Below are 17,902 nucleotides of genomic sequence, written 5' to 3'. Positions count from 1 at the left end.
TGGCAGCTTACTTCCTCGTAGATTTGTCTGGCAAGAATGATTCTTCGTGTATCCACGCTGATTACTAATAATGATACTCTTTCATTAGAAAAACCCTGGCTATAGTCCCTTATCATCCCCTCCAATAGCTTGCAGACTATTGATGTTGCCTGACTGGCCTGTAGTTCCCAGGGATATATCTTGGCCCTTTTTTAAATATTGGTACCGCATTGGGTTTTCTCCAATCAGCTGGTACCATTCCAGTCAGTAAACTGTCCATAAATATTTGGAACAATGGTCTAGCTATCACCTGACTGAGTTCCTTAGGGACTCTCAGGTGTAAGCCATCTGGTCCTGGTGACTTATTTCTGTTAAGTTTTTCTAGTCTATTTCTAAAACTGGCTTCTGTTAGCCATGACGGGTACATTCTGTGACGCGTTATTAACATTACAGTCTTGGTTACTATACCCCCCTTTTCCTTCGTGAAAACTGAGGAGAAGAATTAATTTAAAACCATTGCCTTCTCCTTGTCTCTTGTAACCAATTTCCCTTCATCATCTTTTATGGGGCCAATAGGCTCTGGCCTCACTTTCTTACTGTTAATATGTTTTAAAAAATTATTGTTTTTTACTCTCCTCCGCTATGTGCCTTTCGTGGTCCATTTTATCCACTCTGATTGGGTTCTTACACTTCTTAAATTTTCCTTGTGTTCTTGGAATGCTGACAATAACCCCTCAGCCTTATTTTTAAAGGCCTTTTTTTCACTTTTATATGCATTTTAATGTTATGGTTTAGCCACCCAGGTTTAATCTTAGCTTTTTTATATTTATTGCTCATTGGAATACACTGGCCAATACCTTTTTGTTTAGTATGCTCTTAAAGCACTCCCATTTTCCTTGTTCCTAGGATTTTATATCATTTAATATCATGTAGCATAGAGCGTAGTTTAGGGAATTTGGCTCTTTTGAAACTTAGTTACTTGTATTTCCCTTGTGTTTCCTTTTCCTTGGGATTATACTGAATTACTGTAGTTAACCACTTGCCGCCCGCCGCACGACTATTTACTGCGGCGGTCAGCCCCGTACAGGCAAAGTGACGTAGTACTACGTCGCTCGCCTACGAGCTTCTAGGGTGCGAGCGCGCGCCACTGAAGGCGCGCTCCCATCCCCGCTCGTTCCCCGCTCGTTCCCTGATATGTCCGCGCGAGTGACCGGCGGACCCGATGCCTGCCGGTCACTCGCGATCTCCCGCTGGAGAGGGAGAAAGGCAGGCGGCTGATGTAAACACAGCCGCCTGTCATTCATCCTGATCTAACTGCAGAGATCATACGATCCTGCAATAACACACATGGGCGTTTTTTCTTGGCGCAGGCGTTTTTTGGGCATTTTTTGGGGTCTTTGGAGTCAGGCAAAACATCTGAACTTGTGTATAGGGGTATATATATATACACACACATGTATGTATATATACACCTACACATATATAGGTGTGAAAATAGCAGAACACTATGCTTGCGCTAATGAAATAATTAACAGGCATATGGCTCCGCTCCTATAACACCTATATATGTGTATGTGTATATATACATACATGTGTGTGTGTATATATATACCCCTATACACAAGTTCAGATGTTTTGCCTGACTCCAAAGACCCCAAAAAAATGCCCCAAAAAAAAGCCTCCAATAAAACACCTGGGCGTTTTTTTGGGCATTTTTTTGGGGTCTTTGGAGGGAGGCAAAACATCTGAACTTGTGTATAGGGGTATATATACACACACACTTATATGTATTATACACATACACACATACAGGTGTGAAAGGAGCGGAGCCATATGCCTGTTAATAATTTCATTAGCGCAAGCATAGTGTTCTGCTATTTTCACACCTATATGTGTGTAGGTGTATATATACATACATGTGTGTGTATATATACCCCTTTACACAAATTCAGATGTCATGCCTGACTCCAAACTTGTCCTCAAAAAAGCCCAATAGACGCCTGCAGCAAAAAGCAGGCTGACCGGAAAGAAGCCATATTGCTGCTCTGAAAGTCACATAAGAGAAAACGGTCTTTTCTCTATAGCGGTCACCCTGAAATGGAAGGGTTTGGTCACCCTGCCATAACAGTTAGTGTCAGTTCACCCTACACTACACTACGGTCACCCTGGCACTTAACACTTTCTCTACAGAAACTTGATTTTTGAAGCTAACTAAAGTGGAAAATAGTACCCTAACTACACTAGATATCCCTTTCCTCACACTAATAATTGCTAAATGACACTTTGAAGCAGAAGTAACAGAACTGCTTCCACTCTCTTCCATGTCCCTGTATTACAATGCTAGTAATTTGGCGGGGGGCTATCTTATATACTGGGGGGCGTATTCACTCATGATTGGCCTCTGGACCCCCTAGTCACTCCAAACACATTCCTAGCATTCTCCTGCCCATTCAATTGGCTTTTACTAATGGTTGTGGTCCAATCACAGGCTTTTAAAGCCCATTTCCTGTCCCATTGCATTTTGGTCAGTTCTGGTTGCCGAATTCTGAACTTTTTCAGCAAAAAGTTCTAAATTCGGCTGAACCTCGAACAGTCAATGTTCGGGTCGAACCGATGGTCGACCCGAACCGTTCGATCATCCCTAGTCCTCAACAGCCTCTCACCCAACGACATGGGGTCTGTGCCTCTTGTGTGTCTGCATCACCCACCAAATGTAAGAGGTGCAAAGCTAGAGGATATTATCAAGAAACACCAGTAGAGTAATAGTAACTGGTTTCACCAAATATGCAGACCTATATGGCCCATTTTCAAACTGTGCTGGCAAGTCAACCATACTATACTCCCACACATATGGCATAGGGATTTCATATATACTTAATATCTCATTGCAGATGCATGCTGATTCCCACTCTACTTTACAACAAGCAATCAGACTAGCTGGGACGGTGTGACAGATGTGGAAGATCCCATGAGAATGAATGTCACTTTACTGCTGAGGAGCTTAATTGAGCATGAGTCAAACATACTTAAGCTGAAGCCACAAATTCCAAAGAAAAAGAAAAACACTGAAGTGTTTGTTTGCTGATGCTGTCATGATGCTGCAGAGATGTGTTGTAGCCCGTTTGCTCAAGTCATCACTGCCAGCTTGGCATCATACTGATCCGCCAGTTGGTCAATTGCTTACAGCTGAAGCTAATTTGCCATTGACAACTTCCAGCCGCCTAGAGTAGGCGAGGAGAATTGTAGACATTCATTATGGCAGTCACACCCCGATAATTGCAGACAAATTAACATTTGCAGAGAATGGAAACTTTTTATTTTCTGTTGTTGCAGTTCATGTACTATTGTTTAAAGGAAGCTGGAATAGACAAAGTTTTGGTTCGGAACACCCCAAACTTTAAAGTAGACTGGAACAGAGCTGGGAATTATGGCAAGGAGCACTCACTATTGGAGTATACAAAAAATAAAATAAGCTATGGGCTGACAAAAGCTGGCCAATAGGTGGATTGTTTTTTGTTTTTGTTTTTGTTTTTTTTTGAGTGAACAAAATTTATCAGATTCCTCCATCCACATGTAGCACCCTCCTAGTTTGCTAGTGGCTAGGTAAATTTAGTTGGCGCCTCTGTAAGGTAATTGTTTAGGAGTCCACAGGCTGAGTCTCTGTTACCTCCCCCTGCATTCTGTAACTCACTTAAGGTTTCCAGAACATAGTGGATGGGAGGGACAGAGGCTTCCATGTGAATATTCATGGGACTTCCACCAATCCCTGGGGAGGTGGACCCAGAAGTTGGGGAAGCAACCCATAAATACTCTGAAGTAGTCTGGGAGCAAAGTCCAGGAGGTGACCCCTGTGGTTGGGGGCTCTGCCCCTGGGGCAGGGAGAGAGAGAGGGAGGAGAAGTCAGAGGAGCCTTTGTTGAAGACATCAGGACTGTGGCTGGGAGGCCTACTGGAGAGAGAGGAAGCCTGAGTCAGAGTCCAGAGAAGCAAGATATCTGGGGTCGAGAAGCTTCCCGTGTGTAGTAAGTACTTAATCCAGCCATACTTTCAAGAGAGGTGACCGCGAGTGCAATACCCCACCAGTCATGTCCAGGTGCAGCCAGGAGCAAATGCAAAACAGCCAGTGACATACCAATTCTCAATGACTGAACTAGTGCTGCCAGGGGTAGTGCAAGACAGCCAAGCATTGCACTACTACTTCATTACTACTGCATTTTTAAGACTAGTTAGGTTTAAGCCTCGTACACACGCGTCGAAAATTGGCAGGGAATTTTCGGCCAACGACCGATCTGCCGATTTTCGGCTTGTTAGTATGGTGCTTCCGACAACCAACTCCGACTTTTCGGCCGAAAAAAATCTGGTGTGCAGACTATAAAATTTTTGTTGGCCGTCAACACAACGGCCGATTTTCGTGCACAGTACAGATTTCGACAGGGAAAAATCTGATGAGCAAGACTAGGCATGCACATTGAAGAAAAAACACAAAGAAAACAAACCAACACATGACATCACTTCTGAAGTAGAATTATGTTGGCCGAGAAAATTTGTGTGCAGTCTAGGCACATTCCAACCAACAAAACACAACTTGGACAAAAGTTGGACGATCGGTCGGCTGATAATCGTTGCGTGAGTACGAGGCTTTAGGCTGGAATTCTAGTTTAATTAAGCACACCATAGCGTGCCCCAATGTGCTAAAATGTGTGCGCTGCTGGTATATTGAATTCAGGTGTCAATGGGCCCAAAAAACATCAATTGACTGTGTTTGAACAGTTAGGCCCCTTTCACACAGGCGGACCGTTCAGATCCGCCTGTCAGTTTTTTTGGCGGATCTGAACGGTCCCCCCATGCATTCCTATGGGGCATCGGATGTCAGCGGAGACATGTTCGCTGACATCCGACCCGATCCGATCCGTCAAATCTGGACAGATGGAAACCCTATTTTCCATCCATCCAGCGGATCGGATCGGATGGGATCGGATGAGAACGGACTGACGGTCCGTTGACATCCGATTTCCCCCATAGAGATGCATGGGGAACTGTCAGCTATGTCTCCGCACACAGCACGGAGACACAGCTGTCCTCCTGCTGCTCAGCGGGGGATCGGCGGCTCGATCCCCCGCTGAGAAAAACGGACTCCGTCCAACGGACGGAGTGTGTGAAAGGAGCCTTAGTCTATTTTCTAAAAATTCAGGTGATCAGTTTCAGACAGACGTTTCATTGATCTTCCAATCCATATTCACCTCAAAAGGTTTATTTCAACTGATGATTGATCCTGATGGCCAAAAACACACTTTTGAGCACACTAGACATGGCTCAAGCATATTCAAGTTAATTAAAAAAAAATAAAAATCAACTAATTTTGGTTGATATTGGCTGGAAATGGATTCAGAATCAATCTCATATGTGTATGCTTATTATCAAGATCGATCCAAGCATGTCTAAAATGATCTACAACCAATCAATCTGCTACAAATTAAGGAGGCAATGAGTTGTTAATGTGCTTCATAGTACAAGGGTCTAATAGCATTAAGCAAATAGTTTTTATAAAACATACAGTATATGAAATAAAAAAGAGTGCGCTGACAATTGTGGTGGTAACTCTAATTTATTGTTTTTTAAACAAAGCAGTTTGGTCAATGGATTACCACAATTATCAGATTTATACAGTATACCACCTAACCAGAGATGTATAGTAACTAAGTAGAACTACTTCACTACTGTACTTAAGTACGGAAAGGCGGTATCTGTACTTTCCTAGAGCAGAATTTTTTTCTCCTACTTCCACTTTTACTTCACTACATTTTTTCGATGATTTCAATACGTCTACTCCCATATTTTTTTTTTGCGCTGCATAGTTACTCGTTACAATTATAAAAATTACCACTGCCAGAACAGTAGATGGCAGGTTTCATGAAGTTCAAAACATGTGTATTATCAGCGCATACGAAAATAAATGCTACTGTATGTATAAATAAAAGCTGCATTTGAAATAATAAAAAACAATATGATGTTCAAACTTTTGACTTCTTTCTTTAATAACTACATAACACAGTACTTGTACTTTTACTTTCAGTACTTGAGTAACAATTTTTTTTTACAAAACTACTGGTACTTTTACTTTCGGTACTTGAGTAGCAAAATTTAAAAAAAAATTACTTGCAATACTTAAGTACAAAAAATGTTGAATACTTTAGTACTTCTACTCAAGTCACTTTTTGATCGAGCACTTGTACTTTTACTCAAGTATGGGTTTCGAGTACTTTATACAACTCTGCACCTAACAAACACATCAGATATAGGACAAGGGGCAGATTTTAGCCACCTAGATCACCATTAGGTGGTGCATTTGTAAGAGATTATTAGTAAAAGGATTATGTTTCCCTTGGGACTGCACAGCAACAACCTACGCTCTCTCTTAAGGGTCCTATCAAATGTGAACTGATCCCCTCCCCAGTTGGAGTAGAATGGGGCAGATGTCGGTTTACAACTCCATGCCATTCAGCTTTTTTTTTTTTGACATTTTGACAGCGAACTGTAACGGACCCATTTTGGATCTATAGGCTGCCAGATGTAAACATAAAAATTACTTTAATCAGTATTGTACCTTAAGTGTGCTATTTTCACTCTCAAAATGTTCACAAAGTACACATAAGGTGTACAAAGAACACCCTTTAACTCCCCTTTTCTGTCACTTTCCCTGCCCCTTTAAAAGTCAATGGAACATATAAACACAGAAGTCGGGTCTAGCCCCTGCTGTCAAAGACAAACCTCCTGATTGATGTTTGTAAACACAGTTACATGATTCGAGATACAAAGTAGCATTATCATATTTTTTTTGTATATTTACTTTTACTTTTATTTATTTGCAGATCAAAGTGGTGAAGCTTTGATTTCCATATAATGTCAGTAAAAGCAACCTGTGAAATAAAAAAAAAATGTTTTTTTTTTTTTACTTTGTTACCTTATTAGTCCCCCTTAGTTAACCCTAATCATCCCCAATTAATGCCCCATGTTTCCCTTAGCTATTACTTTTTTATATTTTTTTTTTTATTTCTATGTTTTAAACCACAAATATTTGAATGTATTTCTTTTATTTTTTCTTTTTTTATTGTTGCATAAAGAAAAAAAAAGTTTACATTAAAAAAGAAAGCCTTTGGGATGCTTTGTATCATTATAAACAAGACAAACAGTATAAGATGTATACTGTTTTTCCAGTTCAACACTATTTCTTTTTTAAAGCAACACTGATCAAAAAGAAAAAAAAAAAAAAGCAGTTTGAGTTTTGCATCCCTTTGCTTACTGATTGCATAGAAAATACTATTTTTTTTTTTTTTGCAAAAGACGATATTGCTAAACATAAAGATATATAGAAAACCTTGTTTGTCCTAAAAAAATAAATAAAATATGTGCTACTTTGATCATTTAAATGTATTTGCAGAAATGTAAAAATTGCTGTGACCCCAAAAAGAGTGCAAGAACTGAACTCGTTAAGATAAACTCAACAATAACTTGTAATAGTATAATGTAATATTATACTAAAATAATAAAAATAAAATATACGATTGCTGTAAATACTGTACATATACAGTATATATATATATATATATATATATATATATATATATATATATATATATATATATATATGTATATATATATATATATATATGTATATATGTATATATGTATATATATATATATATATATATATATATATATATATATATATATAGTTATATATATAGTTTGCATTTGCATGCGATTCACACTCCTACATCAGCATGCACATTGTCTCCTGTGCATTAATATTACATTATGATTATATTTTTGTGTATGTCCTTCATCTCTCACCTCGCACACACTGTGCTCACCTGCAGCCCTGCAGTCTAATTTTCCATGTAAATTAATGTTTACTCACGTCATAATAGCCACTTCAAAGCTTTATGTTGTCTCAATAGATATGAGATGGATTGTGAATTAAAAGGCTTCTTATTTAAATATAAACAGGCAGATGCTAAAAGTACTGACTCTGAAATTACAGCTGGGCACATCCGCAATGATATTCAATAACAAGAATGGGGAAACTGAATGTGATTCAATAGGACAGAAAAAAGAAAAGTTTATGAAATAGTAAATGCTGTGCTTTGCATGCAAAAAATATATAACTCAAGTACAGATTCTCATCCTTTTTTTAGTAATGGCACTCTTTAGAAGTGTGTAAAATCTTGTGGCACCCCATTTTCAAATGACGCTTGTCCTGGATCAGCATCATGTGTTGGCACGGTGTGGGCAGGTCAACCGCCAACACTATAGCAAAGAATGCGTCCTGGGCGCTAAAGTGGCATTGGTTGGTAGGTATGGTGATGGCAGCTGGCATTCCAGCACCATGGCAAGTCATTAAGCTGATCCAGGGCAAACTGGGTGCTGTGCTTGCGGCACCCTGAAAAAATTCCAAAGGGCATCCCATTTGTGAAATACTGGTAGTCAGGGCCGGTGCTAGACTATGGTAGTCTCTCTGGAGAAGGTAGCTGTCTGCTTGATACTGGGATAATTTATGGAAACTTGCATTTATATACTTGTAGCCAGGACGGCTGTTAGAAATCACGGGGCCCCGTACAGCCTACCTGGAAGGGCCCCCCCTCCCCCAAATTTATCAAGACAATATTTTCACAAAAAATACACTAAAATCATTATTAGTATATATATATATATATATATATATATATATATATACTGTATATATATATATATATATATATATATATATATATATATATATATATATATATTTAAATGTTGACAATTTTTACAATTTTATTATTTTACATTTTTTTTAATTATTTACTACAGTGTTTAATAATTATTATTTTTTTTTTTACAATATTTTTGTTTTTTTATTTTTTTTACAGGACAAGGAAGCCTGCAGCGCTGCGGAGGGGACATCACAGCGAAAGGGGGTCACACGGGGGTGGGATCAGACGCAGGCACAACAGGGAGGGGGATTGGTGTCGGAGAAGCAATTACAGGAATGATGCCCTGTGTCTGTGTCTCTCCCTGCAGGGTTTTCAGCTGCTGCAGAGAGCCGCACAAGGCTTCCTTCTTTAATTGCCCCTCTGCCCGACCGAACCAATTCCCTATGCTGGTTGGGGCCCCCCTGTGTGCCCGGGTCCCCTACAGGAGGACTGGTGCCCCCCCCATCTGCGACCCTGCGTGTAGCACCAGCTCCGCAGGAGCCGCTATACCATTTGGGTCCTCAGTTCCTCACTGATCCCTGGGCAGAGCACCTCCCTAGCTCACACCACCACAGTACCTTGGCCAGGTAGTCTCCTGGCTGTGTCACACAAAGAAAACTATGCATTAAGTTGTATTAAGATCAAAGCATAGTATGGCAGGCAAATAATACTTTCAACAGAAACTATCCATAAACAATGTAAATAATACTGCACGGCTGAAGATATAAACAATAGCTCTGGGAGTGAGAGATTTTTCCCAAGTGAGCAAAAAGGAGTAACAAACACACAAGGATAACTCACTTGGAGACCCTCAATCGGAAGAGCCTAAGTTTGGGCTTCAGGAAAGATGTAAAAGATACCACTTTTGGGAAAATCAGTGAGCCAATCATATGACCAGGATATAGGTGTAGATGCACGCTCGGTGTAGAAGGTAATCACACTTGAGGTTGTAAATATAAATGTTTATTGATAAAGGCTGGCTCTCCATCATTTGACAGCATCTAAAGGGTTTCTATCATATTTTACCTTCAGGTCCATGCCTGACAAAGGGAGAAGCACCCGTTGGCTTTACTAACCACCTGTGAATTGTGAATTTAAAAAAAACATTTAAGATAATATCCTCAAGTGAGATTCCCCTCCACACTGAGCGCACCTCTATACCCATCTGAATCTATCTTTTGTACCAGAGAAACCAAAGTTGAGATCTAACAAGGCTTACCAACGTAGGGAAAAAAAGTTCTAAAAGTCCCACATCTCAGCAAAACCTTGTGAGGAGGTATATGACAGCCTCAGCCCAAGCTCCAACCAGGCCATGTTTCCATATGCATTTCACCCCTGGAGCTTAACCTCTTGGTGTCGAGCGCATGCAAATATGTGGTGGGTGGGCCTTTGCACCAAGCGCCAGCATATTTGCATGTATTAGTTCAAATAGAGCTGCGCCGAGAGCGTGCACCCTGAGCGCTCTCGGCACAGTTACCGGTGGCTAATGGAAAGCTCATGATTGCCACTTGTGATCGGGAGCTTTCTGATTATGTGACCGCCATGACAGCCAATCACAGCAGTGAAATGCTCATAAGCCCCACCCCCCTCCAGGTGTTCTAAATCCCTTAACCACTTAAGCCCCAGAAGATTTTACCCCCTTCCTGACCAGGGCCTGTTTTGCGATTCGGCACTGCGGGACTTCGGCACTGCGGTCGTGCGAACCTGTATCCAAATGAAATTGACATCCTTTTCTCCCCACAAACAGAGCTTTCTTTTGGTGGTATTTGATCACCTGTGCAACTTTTTGATCATGCGCTATAAACAAAAAAAGAGCGACAATTTTGCAAAAATAACAATATTTTTCACATTTTTTTATATGAAATCCCCCCCCCCCCCAAGAAAATGTAAAAATCAAAGTTTTTTAACATTTTAGGCCAATTTTTTTTTGCTACATATGTTTGGTAAAAAAAAAAAAATCGCAAAAAGCATATTTTGATTGGTTGGCACACAAGTTATTGCGTTTACTAACTAAGGGAAAGATTTTTGTCATTTTTATTGTTTTTTTTAACGAGTAATGGCGGCGATCTGCAATTTTTTTTTGCGGGACTGCGACATTGCGGTGGACAGATCGGACCCGTGACTGACATTTTTGACACTTTGGGGGGTACCAGTGACATTACTACAGTAATCAGTGCTATACATATGCACTGTTACTGTAAAAATGACACTGGCAGGGAAGAGGTTAACTTTATTGGAGAGGGAGGGGTTAAGTGTGTCCCTAGGGGTGTGTTTCTAACTGTTGGATGTGGCTGTGTGTGTAACAGCACAGATCAACGGTCCTACATAGCAGGACCGAGTGATCTGTGCTTTTACACAGGGGAGAATGACAGGCGGCTTTGTTTACATTAGCCGTCTGCCTTTCTCCCTCTCCACCCGACGATCGCGAGTGACCGGCGGACATCGGGTCTGCCGGTCACACGCGCCGGCTTCTTCGGGTACGAGCGGGGGCGGGAGCGCGCCTCCAGCGGCGCGCGCTCGCCCCCTATTCGCTCCCAGGCTAGTGACGTACAGGTACGTCACTTTGCCTGGGAGGGGCTGACCGCCGCCGTATATAGTCGGGCGGTGGTCGGCAAGTGGTTAAAGGGCCGGCAGGTGCCTGCTTCAAAGGGTTAAACATAACATAAGGGAATCATTCCTCAGGATCAAGTTGGGTCAGACTCTGTTCTTGTCGGCACTCCTAGTGGTTTGTCATGCAGGAGGACCTGGTGGAGCCTTGAGCAGCACCTGTAATTTATGTTGTGGGTCACAATGAGGAAGGCTTACCCATGTTTTAACAAATAATTCAGCCAAGCGCTCACTTCGAAGGGGAAGACTGGCATGCTGCTCTCCTCAGGCAGGGAACTCCAAATCGGGTACATAAAAGAAAGGAAAGGAGGAGCAAACACCTAGTGCATTACCCGTGGTACTCTATAAAATTTTAATAAAAATGCCAAATGCATACTCACAAACATGAAGAAATAAAATCGTGTTACAAATTCCCGTCACACGTGTGCTGGAACATGTCCTTTAAGATGCGACCGCTAACGCGTTTCGGGAGTCAAGCTCTGAAGAAGGGGGCTTTACCCATATCTTACCTTCATTGTCTTTGTACCTCCCTGAAGAATAACACATCCCAGATTACCTCTAGGGATACCAGACTGCACACTGGTCCAATGTTGTCACATACGCACATTGGATCCTGACAAGCAGAAAATTTAATATTTGGAGGCGTTCTGTATACCAATGGTGTACAAAAGGCCTCCAGGTAGCCATATTTAATTACAATATGGCTTGTGTAACAATTATAAATGCAATATTATTTTTATTTGTTCTATATTTTTCGTTTAAAGTGGAGTTATCCTTCAAACCCTTAATGCTGCTGGCTCCTGGCCCTTTAAGAGGTTTCTGATGCCGGGAGGCAGGGCGGGGTTTCTGATCATGTTACAGCCGTCATTGGCTGTCACAGCGGTGGAAAGCTCCAAATTGCAATTAGAGATTGGGAGCTTTCCGTTAGCCGCCAGTAACTGTGCCGGGAGCGCGCAGGGCTCTGTTTACATTCTGGTAGGCATAAATGTGGCCTCTTGACGTTAAAGCCCACCCTCCGAGAAGCCACATATATTCGCGACGCCGGCACAAACTGGTTAATTAAGCTTGATGGTAGTTTGAGAACTACCAATGGTAACCATTCACTTTCTTGTTATCAGTGCCGGGACAAGGCCATCTATAGCCCAGCGCAAACATGTCAAACTGTGCCCCCCCCCTTCCCCAAGATTTATAGCAAAAAGTGTAAGGAAACATCCCCCCCCCCAAAAAAAAAAAAAAACTGAGCACTAATCTTCTTGATCACCCCCTAAACATAAATTCCCTCTTCTCCCATGACAAATCCGCCCCCCTGCTGAAATTGCCCCTCCCATCACAAATCCTTATCCCCCCTCTCAGCTCAAGTCCTCTCTCCCTAAATCCCCCCAGCACCCCCCCCCCCCTCCCAAAAAAAAAGTTACTCCTCCTTCCTAGCACAAATCCTGTATTCCTCAACCCCCCCAAATAAACATCCTCTTCCCCCCCACTCCAAATCCCCCCACCCGGCACAAATCATCCCCCACCCAAATTCCCCCTCCTCCTAATCACCTTGTGGTGGCCCCCATCTCACATGATAACACAGTGCCCAGGGCAGCCACCCCTCCTGCCCACCTCTTGTCTCGGCCCTGCTTGCTAGCATTTTGTCCATAAAAGTACTGAACATAAGGATCGGTCCTGTTGGTGACACCAACACTTTCTGTTCAGAACCATTTTTTATACGGAGGGGTCCACTGTGTATTGATTAGTTGCTCCCAGAGTGCAAGAGTCCACTCAGCATTTTGCCTTTATATCTAATGATGGGGGGTGTACAATGAGTGCTAAAAAGGAGCCTAATTGTTCACAATATGTACTATGAAATGAGGTTAATTAACTCCGTTCTCCGAGCCACGCAGGAGTCTAGAATACAGTTATACATCTTATTAATTTTAATGAGTGTCTTGTTAAATGCACCAATATCCTCGTATCGCATCTGATGTTACAAAGGAGGTTTAGATTTTGTGTGTCAAACATGATGTTTCCCAGTTTTATATCATAGTAATCATTTTTGTATTTTCTGCATGCCCTGATTTTGAAGATGGAAATGACTTCACAAACGATAACATTTAAAGAGAACCTGTCATGGCCCAACTTAGGGAAGTTTTTTTCGAAAAATTCTGTTTTAATAATTTCCAAAGGTTAGGATAAGTAAAAAATGTAAAAAAAATAGAAGTAAAAAAAAAAAAATATATATATATATATTTCCCAGAGACTAAACAAAACTGATAACATTGGTGTGTCACAGGAACAACCTACAACCAGATGCTATGGTTAACACCAACCCAGGAGGACATGCCACAAAAACCTTCCTTCATCCTGTATTAGCAAATACCTGTGTGGGACTAACCAGGGACGTAACTACAGGGGTTGCAGGGGTTGCAATTGCAACCGGACTCCATGATCCAGGGGGCCTGTGCGGCTCCCCTGTACACTTGGATAGGAGGGGCGGTGGGGGCAGCATCTAGAGAAATCACTGTCCTCCTTTTTCCTCCTGTAGCTGCAGGGGGAAAATGGAGGAGATTGGTTCCTCTGTATGCTGCCCCCGCCACTCCTCCTATCCAGTTCACTTGTGTTCTGCTGTCTCTGGGCCCCTGTGTGCTCCCCTGGTCCCCTTCCCCACTGTGCTCCCTCCCCTCTCCTGCCAGATGCTGCAGGGGATGGGTCACCATAGAGAACCAGGAAGGGGTCAGTAAATATGTAATTTACCAGCTCCTTCCTTTTCTGAATGGACAGAGTCATAGTCAGTCACATTGTAAAAAAATACAAGTAAACAATAAAAAATTATACAATGAAATTACTGAAAAATAAAAACTACTGACACCAGTGGGTGAACTTCCAGGATCTCAAAGGTCACACTTGCGACTGGCCCTGGCATTCCACCACCGTGGGGAGGCCCCAAGATGGCAGGAAGGGGGCCAACTGCAGAACTTGTGAAAGGGACCGTAATAAAGGGCCCCACAACAAGAGTAAAGGGCCCCAGGATCAGTAGGAAGAGCCCCAGGCTTGAAGGGGTGGGCCCCGTCCAGGGGTCCGGGGGGCCCTTCATGGTTCCTTGCACTGGGGCCCTGAAGGTTCTAGTTATGCCTCTGGGGCTAACCATGCATCTCTGACAAGGATATCCAGCCACCCCACACCTTCTCAAATTTTGTTTGAAAAGCCCTGATTTAGGTATGTGACTTTGTAAAAAGGGAGTATAACATTCAACAATCCCTTCCAAGTTTGTATTGAAGGGGGCAGATGTTTCTTCTACTGTAAAATAAATGCTTTACAGGCATAATAAAGCAAGGTACTTAGAAGGGTCCTATGGGCTAACGCAGAGATGTATAGTAACTAAGTAGAACTACTTCACTACTGTACTTAAGTACCGAAAGGCAGTATCTGTACTTTCCTAGAGTAGAATTTTTTTCTCCTACTTCCACTTTTACTTCACTACATTTTTTCGATGATTTCAATACTTCTACTCCGATATTTTTTTTGTGCTGCATAGTTACTCGTTACTATTATAAAAATTACCACTGCCAGAACAGTAGATGGCAGGTTTCATGAAGCTCAAAACATGTGTATTATCAGCGCATACGAAAATAAATGCTACTGTATGTATAAATAAAAGCTGCATTTGAAATAATAAAAAACAATATGATGTTCAAACTTTTAACTTCTTTCTTTAATAGCTACATAACACAGTACTTGTACTTTTACTTTCAGTACTTGAGTAGCATTTTTTTTTCAAAACTACTGGTACTTTTACTTTCAGTACTTGAGTAGCAAAATTTAAAAAAAACTACTTGCATTACTTAAGTACAAAAAATGTTGAATACTTTAGTACTTCTACTCAAGTCACTTTTTGATTGAGCACTTCCACTTCTACTCAAGTCACTTTTTGATCAAACACTTGTACTTTTACTCAAGTCTGGGTTTCGAGTACTTTATACAACTCTGGGCTAACGTGGCCGCAAGTCCTTCAAATCCTAGCAAACAAACAGGGTTGGTCAACAGAATGGGCAGAGATGTAATTTGTGTGATAAACTGGGTAACATTCTTCCAGTTCTGTAGAAAAAAGGGGCACAATGTTCAGTCTTAAGAATTACACAATTGCAGAATTACTCTGGGCCTTATACACATAGTGCCAGCTTGTATAGGAGCAAATGTGTGTGGTGTGTCTAGGAATGGATCCGTTTCATATTGAATAAACATGAAATTTCTATATTTCACCTAAGATGCGTTTCGTGGCTCAAACTTGCCACTTCCTCAGTTTAAAATAAATACACAGATGTTTGCAAGTATGGCAGTAATGCTAGCAAAAATCAGAATGGTTGCTACATTTGGCTTATAAGAAATATATATAAAATGGTTATGGTATAGTCTATTTTTATTAATTAATGTAATATAAAATTGGGTTAAAATAATTGATCTGAGTTGCAAACATATAGAGGTAGTAACAGCTAATAAAAAAGCCCAGGCCTAAGTAGCACCCTGTCCCCAGCCACATCCTCACCGGCTAAAGAAGAGTTCCATGTTGGGCATTTATACTGACTTCCAGCAGGAGCTTGAGCCCTTGCTAGAACCAACATCAACGCAAAAAAAGGTAGCACCATACCACCTATCAGCAAGTCCCAGGAAAGCGATAAGGCCGGCTCTACACACTGTTTGGCCCCTGTATGGCCATGTGCATGATGACGTGATGCCAGTGCATTGCATTGTAGTGCTATTTATTTTAACCACTTGCCGACTGCCTCAAGTACATATACTGCGGCGGTCAGCCCCTCACAGGCAAAGTGACGTATATATACGTCACTAGCCTGTGAGGCTCTGGGAAGCCAGCGCGCGCCGCCGGAAGCGCACTCCCGCGCGGTCACGGACCCCCCCACGCGTGTGACCGGCGATCGTCGGTGCAGAGGGAGAAAGGCAGGCGGCTGATGTAAACAAGCCGCCTGTCATTCTCCCCTGTGTAGAAACAGTGATCATACGGTTCTACTATGTAGGACTGTTGATCAATGTTCCTACACCTCAAGCCACAGCCAATCACAGTTAGAATCACGCCCCTAGGGACACACACCACCCCTCCCTTAAAAAAAGTTAACCCCTTCACTGCCAGTGTAATTTTACAGTAACAGTGCATATGTATAGCACTGATTACTGTAGAAATGTCACTGGTAACCCCAAAAGTGTCAAAAATGCCAGTCAAGGGTCCGATCTGCCCGCCGCAATGTCGCAGTACCGCAAAAAAAATTGCAGATCGCCGCCTTTACGCGTAAAAAAGAAAAACAACAAAAATGACAAAAATCTTTCCCTTTGTTAGTAAACGCGATAACGTTTGCGCAAACCAATCAAAATACGCTTTTTGCAATTTTTTTTTACCAAACATATGTAGCAGAAAACAAATTGGCCGAAAATGTTAAAAAATTTAGATTTTTTCATTTTTTTGGGGAATTTCATAAAAAAAAATGTGAAAAATATTGTTATTTTTGCAAAATTTGACGCTTTTTTATGTTTATAGCGCATGATCAAAAAATCGCACAGGTGATCAAATACCACCAAAAGAAAGCTCTGTTTGTGGGAAAAAAAGGACGTCAACGTCCACTGGAGGACATGGCGTGCATCGTGATGTGCCGCATCAGAGAAGACTATACATCTACATTTTTGGTTGCTTTATTGGCAGCCTATTCAAAACAAATGGGCTGCGTTAAAGCGTAACTCCACTTTTGTTGCGAGAAAAACATTCCCTTCTGGGTGATCTCTGTACATTACAAGGATTTTAACAAACTTTGTGGCAGATTCCTAACTTTTGTTAGTCTGAAGATATCATTGTTTGTTCCTCTGTGCTGAGTGGGTCTAATGGACGTGGTTTAATAATTATCTATCAGCTGTGGCAGCTGCAGGGCACTAATAAGGAAAGCTGCTGGGCCTGCATTCCTTTAGATGTGTTCCTATTGGAAATATCTCACCAAACATGATATTTTTTGTTGCAGGGGATGCCAGAAATCTTACTTATATCTTAGGCAGACTTCTGGAAAAATTGGTGAGCCAATCACACAAGCAGGAAATGATGTTTCTGGGGTGTGGTCAGTATACATTCTGTGTATAGAACAGCTTCAGGTGGCCATATTGCATTTCCAGAAAATTACAACAGCTGCAGATTGAAAAGGAAAGGTCATTTTTAATACATTCAATCACAATATGATTTGTGTCGCAATTGTATACGCTATATTGTTTTTTTCTTTATTTGCTATTTTTTTCCCCACGAAAGTGGAGTTACCCTTTGATGCAAATGCAAGTTAATATGGGACACAAGGTTTACTAATGCATGGTTGTTACTGAAACATAGCCCCAAGGTGAAAATGGGTCCTCACTCTCTCCAATCCCTCTCTCTGTTTCCTTTTTTTTTTCTCAGCCTTTGTTCACCTCTCTCTCTCTCTCTCTCTCTCTCTCTCTCTCTCTCTCTTTTCATCCTTTGTCCACCTCCCTCTCTCTCTCCTTCTCTCTTTCCTTTCTTCTCACCCTTTGTCCACCTCCTTCTGTGTCTTTCTCTTTCTCATCCATTGTCCACCTCCCACC

This window comes from Pelophylax lessonae (assembly GCF_965119305.1).
Source record: "Pelophylax lessonae genome assembly, chromosome: 10".
Lineage (NCBI taxonomy): Eukaryota > Metazoa > Chordata > Amphibia > Anura > Ranidae > Pelophylax > Pelophylax lessonae.
Note: the sequence above shows the minus strand (reverse complement) of the source record.